Genomic DNA, 17,387 nt, shown 5'->3' on the forward strand with positions numbered 1-17,387 from the left:
TGTCTCAGAAACCCCTAAGGGATCAGGTCGTTTGCGCCAGCGTTGTCACCTACCGAACAAACGTCTCCAGAGTCAGGTGACTTCACAGGTCTCTCAACCCGCCACGCCATTGTGCTTTGTGTCAAAGCCGTCCGGAGGTTTTTCCGGCTGCTCGCTCTTCACGCTCTGGTCGTCCCCACAGGTGTTCGGAAATGATTTATACTCCCCTCCGGGGAAACAAACCGCCTGAACGATCACTTCTCGACCTGAGAAGCTGCGCTGTTTGGGCGGCTTTCAAATGCGCGTGTGTCTTCCTGAGCTCGGTGACTCGCGCGTTTGGTTGAAGTTTAATTCCGCTTGTTTGATTATGTCGTTTCGCTGGCTTTAGACGCCTCGCCGTTCCAGGGCATGGACGGATGGAGCTCATTGTCCCGGCGGTGGACGTGCTTCGGTGACTTGCTGCAGCGATTGTTAGTGTCGCGTGGAGGAGTTGAAGCCCTATTCGGTGATTGGCTTTTCCCGGCGTGGTGTCTTTCCTGGCCGGGATTCTTTTTTTTTGGCTTCATCTTCCCACCCTTTGGCGTGTTAAGAAAAAAGAAAGACAGCGACCCAACAATTGCACAGTACTGAAGCCGGCTGAGGATAGGCCCCTCAGGGAGGAAACAAATAAGGCACCGACGACGCGGTATTCCAACCAAAAAAAAAAAGCCTCCTCCGACCACGCCAATCTGCGACACCGCGTGTAACCTTCACGCAAGAAAAAGGAACCGCGCTGTGGCTCACGGTTAGGACGCTTAAATTCGCCACGGCTCATTGGGTTTTGTTTGCGCGACTTGTGCGGCGTGGCCATCTGCGTACATTTCGCGGTTCGCTGGGCAACCGATGTTTGGCAGCCTATCGACTATCTGCTTTGGGGCGTGTGGCTCGGTGGGTGTGATTACCGCACAGCTTAAAATTCGCCGTGCTTGGGAAGCCACACGTGCCGGTGCTCAGAATGTGGAGCTGAATTTTGTCAGAGCGTATATTAGCAGTTTGGCACGAAACGCTTGAAGTTGACTTTAAGACTCTTTTTTTTCTAATTAATTCTTTTTTGTTTGGGTTTATGTTCCGGAAACGGTGCATGTCTGGTTTCCCTTTCTAGTGTCTCGTACGCCTTTTAAGCACGCCTGAATTATTCACCCCATTCGGAATTGATCGTAAATTAATCAAAACTGCAATTAAGTTCGGTAATTGATTAAGACAGCTTTTAGAATTCTCATCAACGCAAATGTGCCCACAAAACACGCTCGTTTTCCACTCATACACTTCGACACCCCGGGTGTGATCAGTTTCGCGCGGTTATTTAAACGCCATATCGTATAGCACCTTTTGCATGTTTTTTTCTGTTCAACCACTTCGTTGTAGACTTTGGATGGGTTTTTAGATTGCGATCGCTACCTAACGAGCCAGGACACGAAACAACGCGGGCATGCCGCCACCGGGAATTGGTCGGGCTTGATTTGGCATGAACATGAACCAGACAAAACATATCCCGATTGGAACACAAACATTACCCGGGGCCGGACTGTCACTGCCTATTAACATTCCGCGTCCGCGCTAGGGTGGTGTTTAAACCCCACTCAGGTGGGCTTATTTCAAGCGCCATGAGGGGGCAGCTTTCAAATACCCAAGATCAAAGTAGCGTGATAGGTATTTTCACCCCGTTCGATTAAGCCACCCTCTAACCGGTTCGCTGGGCAATTTTGTGTCTCTCTCCGAAAAGGGCTTTTGCTTCCAAAAACTTCCTTCTAAACATCTCGTCGTGGGTGTGCAACCGGAGCGATCGCGCGTTGCATAAGAGCACTTTCAAGGGCCATAAGGCACGATGATTAATCCGCCCCGAATCTACCAACACCTAGCCTATGCGGTGGCCCTTTTTTTTCGCCGTGTTGCCCTTTTCAACCGAGTGCTTGAAGCAACGAAAAAAGGTGTTTTCTCTGCACCAACGCCAAACCGCCCGGAAGGTATCCCTGTGTCGAGTGCTGCCGGCTTCCAAAACTGCTCTCATCCTGTTACGGCGGTTACGACCTACACCCGTTGGCCAATTGCATTTGGGGGCCACTTTAAGGCAAATAAGCCCCAGCAATTAGAGCACTCGGCGTTGCATACGAAAGTGGCCTTTCCCGCGTGCGTAACTGCTGCACCCGAGAAGCCAGCCTCAGTGACTCAGTGACTCAACCCGTTCCGGAAAAGGCCATTCCGTTTAAGGGTTCACTGGCACTCGGAGGGCAGCCAATCCCCCTAGAGCGTTGTGGCGACAACCCTAGTGTGGTCTGGCGCCTCGATCACCAGAATGTGTCGGCTTCCACGCAGGAAAATGCAGTGCTACTGCAGAAGGCGCGCCACCACCAGGCCGCAGTGAAAGTTCTCCTGAACGACCGAACAAATCCATTAAGGCCCCCACTTATCAAACGGCTTGATCACAGCCGCGCGATGCGATTAATCTGCTGTGATTTACTCACTTAAGCCGCCGCTGGTAAAAGTTCTTGTCGAATGTTTATGGCATCCCCTTTTCGTGGCGTATCCACGCGAGATGGAGGAGAACATAGTTGGCTTATCGAGCTTAGCTTGTCGGTTTACAAAACGGGGCGTCAGTAAGTCCCGCGAGCTTGTGTGTGAGTCTATCGAAGGGCTAGAGAAACGGTGCCTGGAGGCGGTTTTCATTGCGCTGGCTCCGTCAAATGGCACGAACCAAGCCTCCAGGGCCACACCAAGAGTGCCCACCGTTGGCAAAAGGGAGTCTGGTTCGGGCGTAGCATGGAACATTCCTGTTCCATGAAACACACAACACGCTCTTCGATGCCAGACACGCGCCACGAGTTCTCCTTCCTGGCGTGGCGGTATTTGGCGCACGAACTCGCGAAAGGAAGCGGAATCGGGTCGTCAACCCCGTCGTGATTGCAAAATCCCCGTACACCGAAGACCACGACCACGGTTACTAGCGGGAGGCTGTGCGTAGGACACGCGTAAGACCTCACGCATCGTGCGGTGTGAAATTGTTAATGTAAATAAACTGTCATTCCACCGTCCCGCGATGCGAACAGCCTGCCGGAGACCTCATATCGACATCGAGAACTACGTTTGCCCTTCGAGCAGCCCGAGAATGCGGCCGCCACCGAGTGCGGCTAATGAGAATGTGCACTTGCGCGTTCTGGCCGGGATTCTTGAAGCATAGCGATGCGAACAGCTGGATCAATGCGCGTACGCGTTGTCCATTAGAGCGTGCCAGCAGTGCGATGGAGGACGCAATGTTCCGTAACGTCGTGTCGCAAATATTTGCGATGGCTTTGGAACGATCTTCGATCGCTCCGATCGTGGCTGGAAGAATCAGCCGTCCGGAGGTTGAATGATGTCGTAACCAAGATGTGAGCTGGTCTTGCCATACTCGGTGGAAAGCGTCGTCATCGGCGGCCAGATAAACGCCACGAAGTGCCATGGAATCGGAGTACCGAGATCCGTACGGGCGGGCCCATCCCAGCAGCCAGGTGTCCTCCTTCTTGCCCCCGGTGGAGCGCACACATTATTCGTCAGCGTTTATTAATATACATCATTCGCTCCCGTGCCGGGCTGGCTAACAGGAGCGGGCGTATGGTTCTTGCACGCCTCTCCACATCCATTAAGCACTTGAGCCGGTATCATCGGGGAGGAGTTGTGGTTTTGTATAATGGCTCCATTGCACGAAGCGTTCCCGCTGGTTACGTCGACGGGACTATAAATGTCGCTGAGATCATCACGGGAGCAGATGCATAAATCTCTTCCCGCGAGATGGCGCAGGACTGGGCAGAATTAAGCTTCAATTAAGCATGATGTATTACCTGGCGTGGTGTTACTAACTGCAAGCTGGGAATGGGGAGCAATAAACAAACACCAGTAGCGATGTATTGTATATTTCTTTTATCAACTCTCTCACGAAGAAACGGCCTACACAGTCTGCTAAGAATGGTTAGACTGTATTCTTTAGCTACAAGTAAGAATGGGCACGAGATGAGTAATTGCAAAATTGACACCCTTCCCAAAACAGCTTGACAGACGGTGTTTTGAGTGCTTGTTTTAGTCCCCACACTTACTGTCACTTGCGCATGTCAAAACAGTAATTAATCACACTATTAAGCGTTCCCGTTGTGATCCGGTTTGGTGTGTCGGGTGTTTTAATGCAAAAATATGCCCATATAATGTAATTAATTTATGAAACTCATCCCTCCCTTTCTCTCTCTCACTTTCCCAGGTATGTACATCCGATCCGGATGATTGACAGCACACCCTCGCTCGCTTAGTAACACTTCCATTACCGGACTGTTTACACGATGGGTATGATGTAAATATTTTGATTAATTAACGAACCACCGGCGCACCCACCGGAACGATGGGCCCTCTGCTTCAAATTACGGCCCTCAACGCTCATAACGAATATTTTGTTTCATTCGTCCGCATTTTTAGGCTCTTATCACCGTGTGCCGGTTTCTGGTTCCGCGATTGTCGCGCTGGGGAGTCTTACCGGCTTTTTTTTGCTCGGAACATTTGCCATACGAATGCGTTACAATTAATTTCACGCTCGATTTACCCTTGGCACGCAGTTGGGAGCTTCCTTGGTGCAATTATCCGACCTCCTCCGTAAGGCTTCGTGGTACTGATGTCCCAAGAACAACCCCCGGTCGAGCTAGAATCGATTCCCTTCGGTTGAATAGTTCTCAACGATGAACGCCCTGGTTTCCAGAATGCCACGCGGCGGGTGGCAGGACATGATCTCAATTTCATTATGCTGTACTTTTACTACTCCCCCACCAACGCGTCTCGACCCCCGTTCTTGATTATTGAAAATGAAGGCATCAATCGGTGATGGTTGGTCTTTCCTGTGGTGCGCTAATTGGACGATGGCACACGTGCCATCATTTACACGACCACGTTTCTGATAGGGACGAGCAGACGAACAGATAGTATGGGCCGATGGAACTGGATGGATCTTTTTTTTTGTTGGAAACCGAAAGTAGAAAGTTGTCGAATTTCGAACGATCGGTTTCGAGTTTCATTCATCACACGATTACGCAGGAAACCCCAACCAATGGAGGCGAAAAAAATAAAATAAAACCAACCAAAACGTCTGGCGGTGAACTATGGACGGTGTTGTTGAACCCGCGAACTTCCTGTACGGGGATCCGTTTTTCCCATGCCCACAAAACAGGGGGGAAAGAAAAATAAGAGAGAGAAAAAACAGGACCGAATGGCTGATAAGATATGCTTTGGAGCCAGCCAGCATATCGATCGTGTCGTTCCCGTGTCGTATATTGCGTTGTCAATACCTTCGCTTTGTGTTTGCACCCGCACGGAGGAACTGTCGTTTCGAAATTGCCTCATTTAATGGATTTTGTGCTTTTTTTATTTAACTATTTTCCCCCAGCGATAAACAGGGCGTCAAATTACAGTTAGTTGTTCCCGGTAAAAAGATTAGCCGCCTTCTTAAAATCAACTGTAATTCAACTGTTAAGCCACTGGATTGTTGAAACTATTGAATACCAATCTTCGGTCCTGTAAAAATCCACGGAACGGACAAAATATATGGTGTTTTTGCTTCTCTCTCATCGCGACGTTGCATGATAAGTAGTGGCGTTGCGACATTGGGGTGAATCAATTTTTAAAAGCCACTCCAACCGTACGTCGTTTACGTTGAACCGACATGGGTGTAACCGACAAATATACATTTAAATATCTCTTATCAGTGCAGGGGTCGGTTATGTTATGGCGGATGAGATCAGAACCATAAAATAGAATCACAAACAGACACAGAAACTGTTGTATGTTTGTTTGATGATTGCTGCTCTTGCATAACGACTTGAGGCGAGGGTTTTTTAGTTAATATGCTTTGTAAATTTAATTGCAACTTGAGCGATATCATTCAATTAGTAACTGTTCTTTTAATTAACGAACAAACTTTCACTAGTCCCTCTAGATAAGGCAAAAAACGCATACAAATGATTGTTTTCACGCTTTTCCATCGCCATAGGTGCAGCAAAATTCTATGCAGCTAGTTTCCGCCAGACCCATAGCAATAAGTTGTGGTTACCGTTTCCACATGCGGGTTCTTTCATTACGTGCCACAACACAACTGCCGGGTGTTGCCGACCCTTACCCGGCTATGCTAATGTGGGGTGATAAAATAAAAGCATAATTTTCGTCTCCGCATCGCTGATGCAACCTGTACCGGCGTGAGAAAGCTGCATTTTACGAGGTGAGACTCGGAACAGGTAGCTGCTGCTGTTGCTGCTGGCCGCACTCGGTCCTTCATCCTCCGGTCCTAACCGCAACCATGATGGCAAAGGGCTTTCGGGGCCTTTCTCTGTCGAACCAGCGAGAAAAAAAATATACGGGGACGAAAAAGGGAAACGCACATATTGGTTAGACAAAAAAGGGCACCTGCTTTTGGGATCGCTAGGTTTAGGATGGTTTATAATTATGCGCCAAAATGGGTTTGGAGTTTTTTTTTATTTGTCAGATTAACCTCTCTGCGTCGTCGTATATGTTAGCCTAGCGGTTCCTCTGCCAGGGGGTGTTTTTATTATTAAAATCAGATAACGATTGTAGCCCGTGTGTTATAAGCCCTTTGTGGATACGATTTCATCCGTCTTATCCAATTCGTTGCGGGCTTTTGGGCGGTTTCTCCCTCGCTGTGGGTTTGTAAGGTGCCAATAAAAGCGTATAGGTGTAAGAATTATGAATATTGAATTTATTAAAAGGAATAATGAAGATTTTTCCAGCGTATCGAATGCAGCTTATAATCCTGTATCAGCGAGAACACATTCGACGTTTACAACGCTCTGTAAAGTGTCAAGCATCTTTCGTGCGTCTTCTCAGCGCGTTCTAATCATTATTTATACGCCCTTCTCAATCGACCCTTCGCTTTGCAGCATCCTGTTTCCGAAGCGTCAGTTTCAGACTCAAGATTCTCTTGTCGAGCTCAAAAAGAAGCAATTAAATCCCTAACGCATCTAACTTTTTTTTTCATTTCTCGTTTTTTTTCCCTTTTTTCCTTGCCTGGCCTTCCCTGTGGCGAAGCAATTAAATCACGTCTTTTTCTAACGACGGTTCTGCTCAACACGGAAGCTCTCTCCCTCGACGACGGGGCATGATCAGGTTCCTCGATGATTTAACGTCGACGGTGCTCAGGTGTTCAGGTTGTCCCAATTTCCTTCGTACGAACTTGTACGGGTCGACGTGTACGTGTCGAAGGGAGGAGAAAAGCAACCGTGCCGAAACGTGCCCTAATGCTCTACAAAGGCTGATCCCATTCCGGGTTCGATGCAATCGGCCCCAGAACGGGATTGGCCCTCATTGTCCTGTGGGTTTCTTTTCATTCTGTGCGTGTTCGTGCGATCGAACCCTCGGCGATCCCACGGTGTGTTGCGTATCGAAGGATAATGGAATTAATTATTGTTCCTTGATTATCCGTCTTGAACGCATTGTGGAGGTTTCGTTCTATGCAGGTCGCACACGTACGGCCATTATTCAACGGCAAGATTAGATCGATGGAAGTGGTCGTTGCGTGTGGTTAAGATAAGCTCATCTTCTTATCCTTTCGGTGTTTCCTTTTCGGGTGCTGAGCGGGCAAGATCAAAGCCAACTCGATCGGGTTGAAGTTGGTAGTAAGCCGGATAGATAATGAATACGTTACCAAAAACACAAACACAAATCGCTAGGAGAAATATACTAAGAGAATGTGACAATGAATTGTTTGTGTGCATTTGAGGATCATGTTGGATTTTCACGGCACAAGTACTCTTGACGGCTTGACCCTTACATATGAAAGGGTTAATCAGTCTTGTGTTACGATTTTGTTACCTGGCATGGTTAACGCCAGTTACTGATTTTGCAAGAGACTCTAACGATAATTGAGCTCGCACGATCATACCTAACCGGTGGGCTAACTGGGTTGGTAGAAATTATATGCACCTATATGAAGCAGATTATCCCTAGGCCAGCTTATGCCGCACACATAAGCTCGTCTCAAAACCCGTACCTTGATTGCCTTCTTTTTACACCCCGAAACGACGCGAGTATGACCACATAGCCCGTGGGTCTTAATTAATCCGCTTTGTGTAATTTGGCTGACACGCCGGCGGATGTAGCGTTTGGCAAGACATCTTTGGCGCATCACCCAAGCGGTGGTTAAAGCTGACTCTGGTTCATCCGTCGTGGGTTTCGCAAAAACCTAAACCACAGGGTCACTTAGTTATGCTCCGGTCCGTGCAAGTCTGCGATCACCCAATACAGCACTGCGCGTTTTGGTGAGTTTGGACAAGAATTGCACCTGCTGGGTCATAAAACGCTGCTGGAATCACCCTTGCTGGGGCTGCATAAGTTCGCACCGAACCGGAACACTCGCGGGTGAGCACGCGCCTGGTCATCAGCTGTGTCCACCTGCAGCGGTGATCATCAACACCGGGGTGAAATGGTTCGTGGTGTCGGAAATCATTTCGGGATCGTTGCGCAATGGGTGGTTGAGTCGAGGTGGTCTCACACGCCGGAAATTGTAGCATCACGGCTCGTGCACAAAAGAGGCAATTTTGAGAAGGAAGGCCGTCTCGATGACCGATAGTGTGCCGTGGCCGGTTTCGGTTGGATGCCCGGCTCTCGTGAACGGCTTGTGTCGGCTTGGGTCAGTGTCGGAGGTAATTGGCGCGAGAAGATTGCATATGGTGTGGTGTTTGGAAGGCAGATTGCGTGCGAGCCCAAAAACAGTGACGGGCGCCAACGAATCAAAGATGTCATATCGCGGCGGAGGTCAGTAGGTTAAGCTGAAGCTCCGGCAGTTGTTGGCTGCTGGCCAAACGTAGACACTGCCTTCCCGAGTGCCGATCGAACCGGTCGAAGGTGGGTGTTGTGGTGTGAAATCGAAAGTAAACTGAGCATCGATCGGGTGTACGGAAAAGTACCGAAAATATACAAACCCAACAGACCGGACCGCAGGTTCGTACTCGGTGGCCCTTTATTTACTGGCAATTGGAATTGTAAAGTGTGACAATGTTGCTTCCCTCGATCGGTTCAATTGTGGTTCGAAACCACGAGATTGAGCGAATGCATCTGTTTTCTGGTGAACTGAAGGTCGCGATTGATGGAGAGAAGAAAAACGGTGTACAAAATACAGTGCCATGTGTTGTAAAAACAAACAAGGTCGTTACTTTCCGTGTGCCAGTGAGGAACCAAGATTTGAGGAAAAGCAAAAAAACTGTATTTATTTAAGGGAACCATTGGAGTGAAACATAACGATGTGGTTGATTTGTGGAGGACGGTATCGGAAGACAAGGTTGTAGCAGGAGATCTAAAAGAAAACCATTGTTTGTTGCAGATGGAATACATGTTTTTTTTGTCTCCGTTGAAGCTCTGAGACATGATCGTGTGGTCACAAGGTTTTCACTGATAGTCGATATAAACCTGAAAGGTTTCGTATATTTATTGATGAAACTAAGAAGAAACACCAGAAGTAGCTTATACAAGCAACGTTAAAGGAGCTTGAGTTCGGGTTGGTTAAATAATCCATTTGCTTTCCCTTCGTGTGTGCCGAATTTTCATGCTCACATTAGCTTTGAAGGTTATGACCGTTGATTGGTATTCCACGATCGTCCTGGAATGCGAAAAGTGTAGCACATCGATCGGTTGTCGATTGCGACTGCACATAACGAACTGCCCGAAGACTTACCGGACGATTCTCCAATCTCTAGGGTGGGGAAAACCCAACGCAATTGCATCCCGTAATGGAATGTTGTGGCGTACCGTAATTCCTCATTACTGGCCGATCGAAATGAAGGAAGCGTACGGGCGATAAAAATTACCATACCAGTGGTTAACCGTATCGTCGTTTTTGCCCTCTTGCCCAGTTGGCTATCTCGGGGGCTGTTGTTGACTATTCCCAAAAAATACCGACCGATTGTTGATGCGATCCCCAACGCAACGTGATTCTGTGTGTGGTATTCCTGTGGAAAAGCCGAACCATGTTGTTCAAGAGAAATGCGAGTTGTCTTTTGCACAATCCGTAGCTCGACTCATGTTGGCTTCGTTTACACGTCTACTAGCGGCAGTACGATGTTTGTTGAATGTTTATTTTGACTCCCGACTTTATTTCGGTACACATTGCGCCGCGTTGTCTACCAGGATGCACCGTCTTGAGCAACTTCGTTTGTTCCGTTGGCGAAACATTCGGCCAGCTGTCAATTGTGGTTCGTTTCTCATCCCCTTGTGGTGCAGAAATAAATGAGACATTCTGTGTGTGTGTCTGGTTCGAGCACGATTATTGTGTCTGGATAGTCTCGTTTTGTGCTCGTATTCTGAGACTCGCATTCTTTGGTGGCATAGGAGAAAGCCACGTTTTTATCCTGCGGTTGTAACTTTCGATGCCTGTCATCAATCGGTGCGGAATCACCCCGAGGACAGTGTGAAGTTTTTACCCACTAACATACACGCCAAAATCGGCACCGCCGCGGGCCGCTGTCAGAAGATCCAGATCCAATAAATTTCCCTGTTGACATGCTAGCGGACATTGGCTGACGTGCGGTCGCCTGCGGAGATAGCAAAACCGGACCACCGGACCTGGTGTGTCCTGCGAAGTCGGTGGATATTGGAGCAGGCAGAAAAAAAACAAAATAACTAAAGCAACAAGCGCGCTCGCCCGAAAAACCCAACCCCCGACGTCGAGGTCGCGCTCGTCGGCAATAACATTAATAAGATTGATTGCATTGCAATTAATGGTCGGCCAGGCGGCGGGTTCTCCTTTGGGGCAGCACGCTGTAATCATCGGCGTACGCGAAGGAACTGGAACAAAGCGAGTGAAGCGGGAGAGCGAGAGTTGTTTGACCAGCAGAAGGACAGCACGCGACAGGCCCAGAGGGCTGGTGAGGACCGTTGGAAGGCCTTGCACAAAATTTGCACAAAATTTGTGACCTCCAGCAATGGAAGGAGGTCTGCCTGGTCGAGCATCGCCACGAAACAAGTAGGTCAAACGGTGGGTTATTGATCGCTGTCAACTCTCGCCGTCCATTCGGCTGCTCATTACTTTCTTGTCCGACTTTCGACGGGTGTCGCGTTTCGCAACATCGTCCAGAAAATGATCACCCAGTAGCCCAGGGAGATCTCCCAGTAGCTGTGCTCGCAGACGTTGTGTGATAAGCGCCGAAGAGTAGGGCCATTTCCCTCGTTGAAAGGGCGCTGTTGCACGTATCCAAATAAAGAAGAAAAGAAAAACATGATGCAAGAAGATATCTACCGGCCATCTCGGAGGCTTCGGGGTAAAGCTAAGCTCTTCTATTGCGCGTTGCGTTCATTCAAAATTCGATTTGCGTAACACGCCGTCGGTGGCTAAGCACGCACGATGATTAGTGGCGACACCGCAATCAATCAGCGAAATCTCCCTTGGGTGTAGGAATTGGCCCCGAAAAGCGATCTATGGCATCACTGGTCTATCGTCTGAGCCCGCCAGCCATGATTGCCATTTCTGACGAGTCCCTCGTCGTAGTCACCGGGGCCATGGTTAAACGCGCGCGAGCGTGTTCCACTCTCCTGATACATATTCATGAGGTGATGCTACGGTGCCAGTGAGTTACTGCACTTCTTCGATCTCCGATACCGCCCTGTTTTCAGGGTGTCTGAGGATGACAAGAAGGATGACGGAGAAAACCCCCTGTGTTGCTTGGTGTTTTGCATTTCTCGCTCGCATTGGTTTGGCATCCACGCGACTTTTAGGCCGCCCAATCGCAGCATGGGGTCCGGATCGGAAAGGGTTGATCGTGGTAGGTTCTTTTTTTTTTGGAGAGCCATAATTTGGATCCATCATCACCGCGCCGATGAGATGTGGAGGTGGACGGTTTGACGGGGTCTGGATTGTGATACGCCGCGCCATTAGAAGACAGCTTGCGGAGGACCGCCTGTGGAGGTGACGACCCAACCCATCTGGGTTTGTTGTGCGAAAAGCGGCACCATTATGTCGCACGGCCAAGAATGCGCCGTATATCAAACAAACCTAAGGGTCTATGGGTTTGAACGTAATTGATGGCGTTGATTTCATGGCGGCGGAAGTATATTCATCTGTCGATCTTGCCCAAAAACAGTTCCTGCATTATTTCACGCAGTTTCTAAGAAAACATTGCATAAGAAAACCAACGTGCTAAAACAACGCCATGGTTTTGTAATACTAATCCCATTGGCTTTGGTTAAAGGTGTCTTTCGATTTGTGAACATGATAAACGGCCAAGCCTCGGGCATGATCCCACCGATCATACCACAATCAGGTTTTTACGCAGTTTGAAAAGAAGCTCTGCCGCAGGGGAAGCATCCGTCGGTTTATCACGCAAGATATGATCTTTGGAATTTTGGCAGAATTTTGAATCACCGTACTCGTTCTTCGGCTGCCGCTAGCCGCGAAATGTCAAGGTTGAAAGTGTCGTTTCCATGGTTAACGATCGATGGTTACAATGTTTGCCAATTTCATTCGCTACCAGGTTTGGGCTGATGCGCCATCTCAACATTGTCGTCTTTCTGGAGGTGAGATTTTGTTTGTCGTGCACAAACACTTTCGCGACACCGACACGCGTTTTCGAGCCTGTTTGTGCTTCACCGTGTGGCATCTGAAAATATTTGACTTATGGTTGCAACAGCGTGTTTTAACCAGTTGTGTATTTTTGTTTAATACACTTATGTTGTCTCTTTAATAAACTGGGAAAAAAACAGCGCCTGTGCTTGCAGATGGTGTTGAGTTAATTAAATTTAAAGTTTGTCTCGCTTTATGCGATTAATTAATTTTTCAACTGATTGCCGCTTAATGGTTTTAATGGCCGTGTTTTACATTCACCCCTCAGTTCCTCGTTTTATACATTTGGCTTTTAAGTTACATTGAATTGCAAACGATCGGAAAATGATAAAGCTCAAATCCATCTCCATAATCTGCCATTAAAAACTATCGTATTTGATTTACGAATAAATAATATTTTGAAAGTATTAAACTCGGCCCGAAGTGAACAGTCGTTTCACGGCGATCGTTTCCTTGCGAGGTATAAACATATGGAAGCACTTTTCGTTGCACAACTGAAATTTAATCACGCAGAAGTTTATTTAACACACGTTTTAAATCACCTTCGAATGCCGGTACTAAAATCGCATAAGCGTAAATTATGAAGCCCTCGTAGCGCTTCGATAAACAACGAGTGTTGAAATGCCATCTGTTTTATTGCCAAGCCCGATTGCAAATTCCCACCTCGTTAATGTAAAACCCCACTGAGTCCCAAATAAACCACAGGGCCTGCAACAAGTTCGTTGCAGCCCACCCGGAGGATTGCAATAAAATGTAATCAGATAACATGCACCCAAATGGTTGTTACTCGGGGTTACAATAGATGGGTCCTTTCCGTTTTCACTCTCTCCCTCTGTCTCTTTCTGTCTCCCTTTGGCGAAGAATAGAATTAACCGTCGACCCTTCACTTCCGGATGTTCTTGTCCCCTTTTTTTCGGTCAAAGCAAAATTTCGGCACCAAAAAAACACTTCACCTAACGAACAGATCCGGGCGGTAACATAGCAATTGTAGCAATTGCAACCCATCGCAATCGATATATATCCATCGCTCGGGCAATAAAACCAGCTCTAGGGGGTGCACAAAATGCAACAAACAACGTGCAATCGTGCTGTGACGAAATCAAACTTTAATTGCCAACTCGCTGTCGGTGGTGCCGGGGTCGCGTATGGCATTTTTGGGAGAGGATGGCGAAAAATTACAGGATTTTGTAATTCGGTTTGCTTTATGCGTTCGAAAATGCAGTCCCTCGTGCACCATGGTCCTAAGCGTTCGTTCAGGAGTTCAAGCGATACGAGTTTCCGATTCAGATGGAAATATAAACCACACCTTCCTTGTTCGATCGCCGCGGTGCACAAAAACAGCTGCAGCTGCACGTTTCGGGCTTAGCAAGGGGATTTATGCCGCGAGGGTCCAGGAAATGCATTAGCGGAAGATGGGCCTCTCTCCCCTACATCACGCGTAAGCTAAACGTCACAATTGAAGGTCACGGACGGGGCCTAATACTAGCGAACGAAAACAAAACAAGGAGTGTTACGCGCACGATACCATTAACGGAGAAGGGTCCTTACCGGGGTTCATCCTGGTGAGTTAGAGAGAGCGAGAGAGATATTAAGGATGCGCATGTCTAGCGTGTTCGATACGCCACCGTACGCTTAATTGCACTTCTCACCCGAGGCACGATCAACAACCGGGAGGTGGCTGTGTGTTTGTATGCGTGATCCTGGCCAGCTGGTTCCGTTTGTTCCGCCGCTCGCGGATGATGCACGACGTCCGTTTGTTTACGCCCGAAGGGATGAAGGGACCTTACCGCGTGTCGGCCGTCGATCAAAATAAACCGACCGATTTTGACGGGACTCTTCCGGGGGATTTCCAGGACGTTAGAACACCAAGGTGTACGTGATGACCTCGATTGTGTGTTCCCTTGGTTTGTGTTGGGAAAAGACCACAAAAAACCGCAAGGAACGTCCGCGTATCCAGGCTAATAAGATACGCGCTTAAATTCGTCCGCGTCATCTGATGGTAATTGCAATTTAGCGCCTAATTGCCGCCGCTTAAAAAATTCCTCCCTGCGCTCTTCTTTGGTGTGGTTTGCAAATTAAAAACCCTCCCCAAAGTAAACGAACGAGAGCCCTCTGCGAAAAGCGAACGTCCAAAAATGGGTCGGTGGTGCGATCGCGGAAACAGACGCGCGCTTACATTGTTGGTGAGTCTCCTCCGGCATGTGCTGATGGATGGGACCGGTTCGTCGTGAACCTCCACCGACAAGATAAACGACACCGGCGACGGTCAAACTGTCACCGATGTTGTCAGGTTGGCGTCCACAAACGACGCACTTTAGCGCCACCGCGTGTGCTCCTTTTTTGGCGTTCTCCTCAGCCAGCTCAGATAAGCCAGATGGGTAACGACAGCACTCGGCGCACCTAAAAGTAGGTTCTCTGGAACGTGAGTCAGACACCTCCATGACACTGAGTCCGTCCAATTTGAGGGTTTTTGTGACTTTATTCCTACTCTATCTAGCCAGCGACACCTTTTTTCCCGGGTGTTGGCGCTCATCAACCGAAATCGCGTATTGTTTCGCTTGTTTCGTTCGCGCGTTCCGGTCTGCGTAGTTTGCGGAACAATTGCGGCAGAAGGTTCCGGCTAACCCACCCACCGGGGGCGATGCTTATCGGGGGCTAGATGTGAACCAGAACAGTGCCCCCGAGTAGAAGACTCGACACACCTTGTGAACGGCCCCGGATTTGGGTTTTAGTTGACAGCAATTATTTCAACCGTCAAGTTCAATGTGACGCTCCGTTTCGGACGGCCCAAGTTGCCGAGTTACGTTGTGGCAGACGTAACAGCTCGACACCGCTTTAGGTGGTACTACAAACCAGGTGATGGCGTCGTCAAGCTTGACGTTTATGGTTCGAAGAACGAGTTTTCGGCCTCAGTGTTTGGTCAGCAGTACCTCAACTGCTCAATCAAAAACCGCGCGCTCTATTATCCACTTGAGCTGATCGCGTCGTGTGCGCATTCGAACGAATCTCCTGCTGAGCTTGGGTGAGTGGTTGCAATTGTTAATCAAAAGCAAACACCTCCATCATCGGCGACCCCTTCTATCGGCAAGAACCCTGAGCGTGGCTTTCCACTTTAGCGGGCTCGTTGGCCAGCATCCATACCGTGGGGAACCAGAGTATCAGCTCGTGTAAACGACCCACGAAGGTACTGGTCTCCGTGGTATGTGCGACTCCTCTTCAGAAGAGCACTCGAGAGCACCTCATAGCCTCACAGAGTCTCGCCAATCGCAATTTATGCAAATTGTGTGTTCCTCGATTTTGCAAGCGCAGAAAAAAAAACATTGAATAAACCTCTCCTAAACCCAATCACCGTCACAAACAACCCCAATTGATTCATGCATTGGCCAGCGGAGTTGCTTTCGGGGTACTATTCTGCGTACTTGTCTGCCCCCTTGTGCGCCTGTGCAAAGTGCATTCTTCACCGTACCGGAGCGGAGGTTGCTTTTCCCTGATTTTGCGAGTGCAAGGCGCGTGCACCAACCGTCCAACGAGATCGCTCGAGCGTAGACAACGTGTCGTCGTCTGATGGGTGGAATTGCGAGGTCACGCGAGCCAACATCGCCCTGTTTCGCGCTCTGGATCACTCGCGTGTCGGCGTGTTTGTTGCGATGGCTTTGTGATGGTAATTAACGTGACTAATCTCGCGATGGTGGCCCCACAGAGAATGCCCGAGATCACGGGGCTCATCTGCGTGTGCTACGTTGTATCGTTGTTGGTGGGAAACAATCGATCTTCCCCGAGTGACCATAACCGGTTGCATTACGAGATGTTCCGGAAGAAGGTGTGGTGTGCGGCTTATGCCACCAAACACAATGGCTGTTTGTTCGATTCCGTAATGCACCCTTTGTGGCTGTGTGTTTGTGAGAGAGGTTATTTCCGAGATCCACCTCAAACGCATGCCGGGCCGTGAAGGTGACCTTCAACAAGGGAATTTGAAAGAATCCCTACGAGGCCTCGTGAGGCTGACATGGAGGAGTCATCGTGCCTCTTCAACCTCTAGCAGCCACCCATCACCTACCGATGTTGCGTAGGATCATCGTCCCCGTGTCTAGAATCACCTGTTAGAGCATGATCACCAGTCACTACCAATTAAAAGCTCAACCTTCACCAGAGTTCGCCCCCGGTAGCCTGGGTGGTAGAATTAAATGTAATTATGGCCAACATTCGCCTCCGAACGACGTCGTCGCTGGCGGGCCATTTTTGGAAGCGGCGTAATAATTCCACCAACGCAATGCGCTCGTAGACACAAAACGCCCTTTATGCTTGCGTGAAAGAGGCACGAAAAAAAAAATAAAGAGACACCACTTCTGGGCCGAGCCCTTCGGCTGTGCGTTGGGAGTTCGATCGAGGCAATCGAGTCGTCTATATAGGCGGCTCGTTCGCATTTGCTTAATGAAGTGAATCTAATTAAATCGTTACTCACATCTTTGCGCATCGCAAGTAACTCCAGCATGCGAGTCACTATTTAAGACGCTCTTGCTCTCTCTCTCTCTCGCTGACTTCCATCAAGCAGGGTAATAAAGCAACAAATCATTTATCGTGTGCCATCAGGCCTTTGAATTCATCGCGGGCCCTTCGCCCTTCGGTGACGCACACATGCATCTGGGATGCACACTTAGATGCACTTTTTCGCCCCTTCGAGATGCGCGATGGCGGGAGCGCGTATGTGTGTTCTCACGTGCCGCCCTTTCGAGACAAACGCAACCAGTCATAGTCGCATCTCCGAAGGGCCAGGTTCCGTGGTGGTGAAGGTCCGTTTGGA

The 17,387-nt window shown here is 48.9% G+C and overlaps 1 protein-coding gene across 1 annotated transcript in view; it reads left to right on the forward strand.

The window, feature by feature from the left end:
* The window catches only part of LOC128726352 (uncharacterized), a 46,790-nt gene that overhangs the window by 14,720 nt on the left and 14,683 nt on the right, over positions 1-17,387 (forward strand). The window lies entirely within an intron of this gene.

Source organism: Anopheles nili, chromosome 2 (assembly GCF_943737925.1).
Source record: "Anopheles nili chromosome 2, idAnoNiliSN_F5_01, whole genome shotgun sequence".
NCBI lineage: Eukaryota > Metazoa > Arthropoda > Insecta > Diptera > Culicidae > Anopheles > Anopheles nili.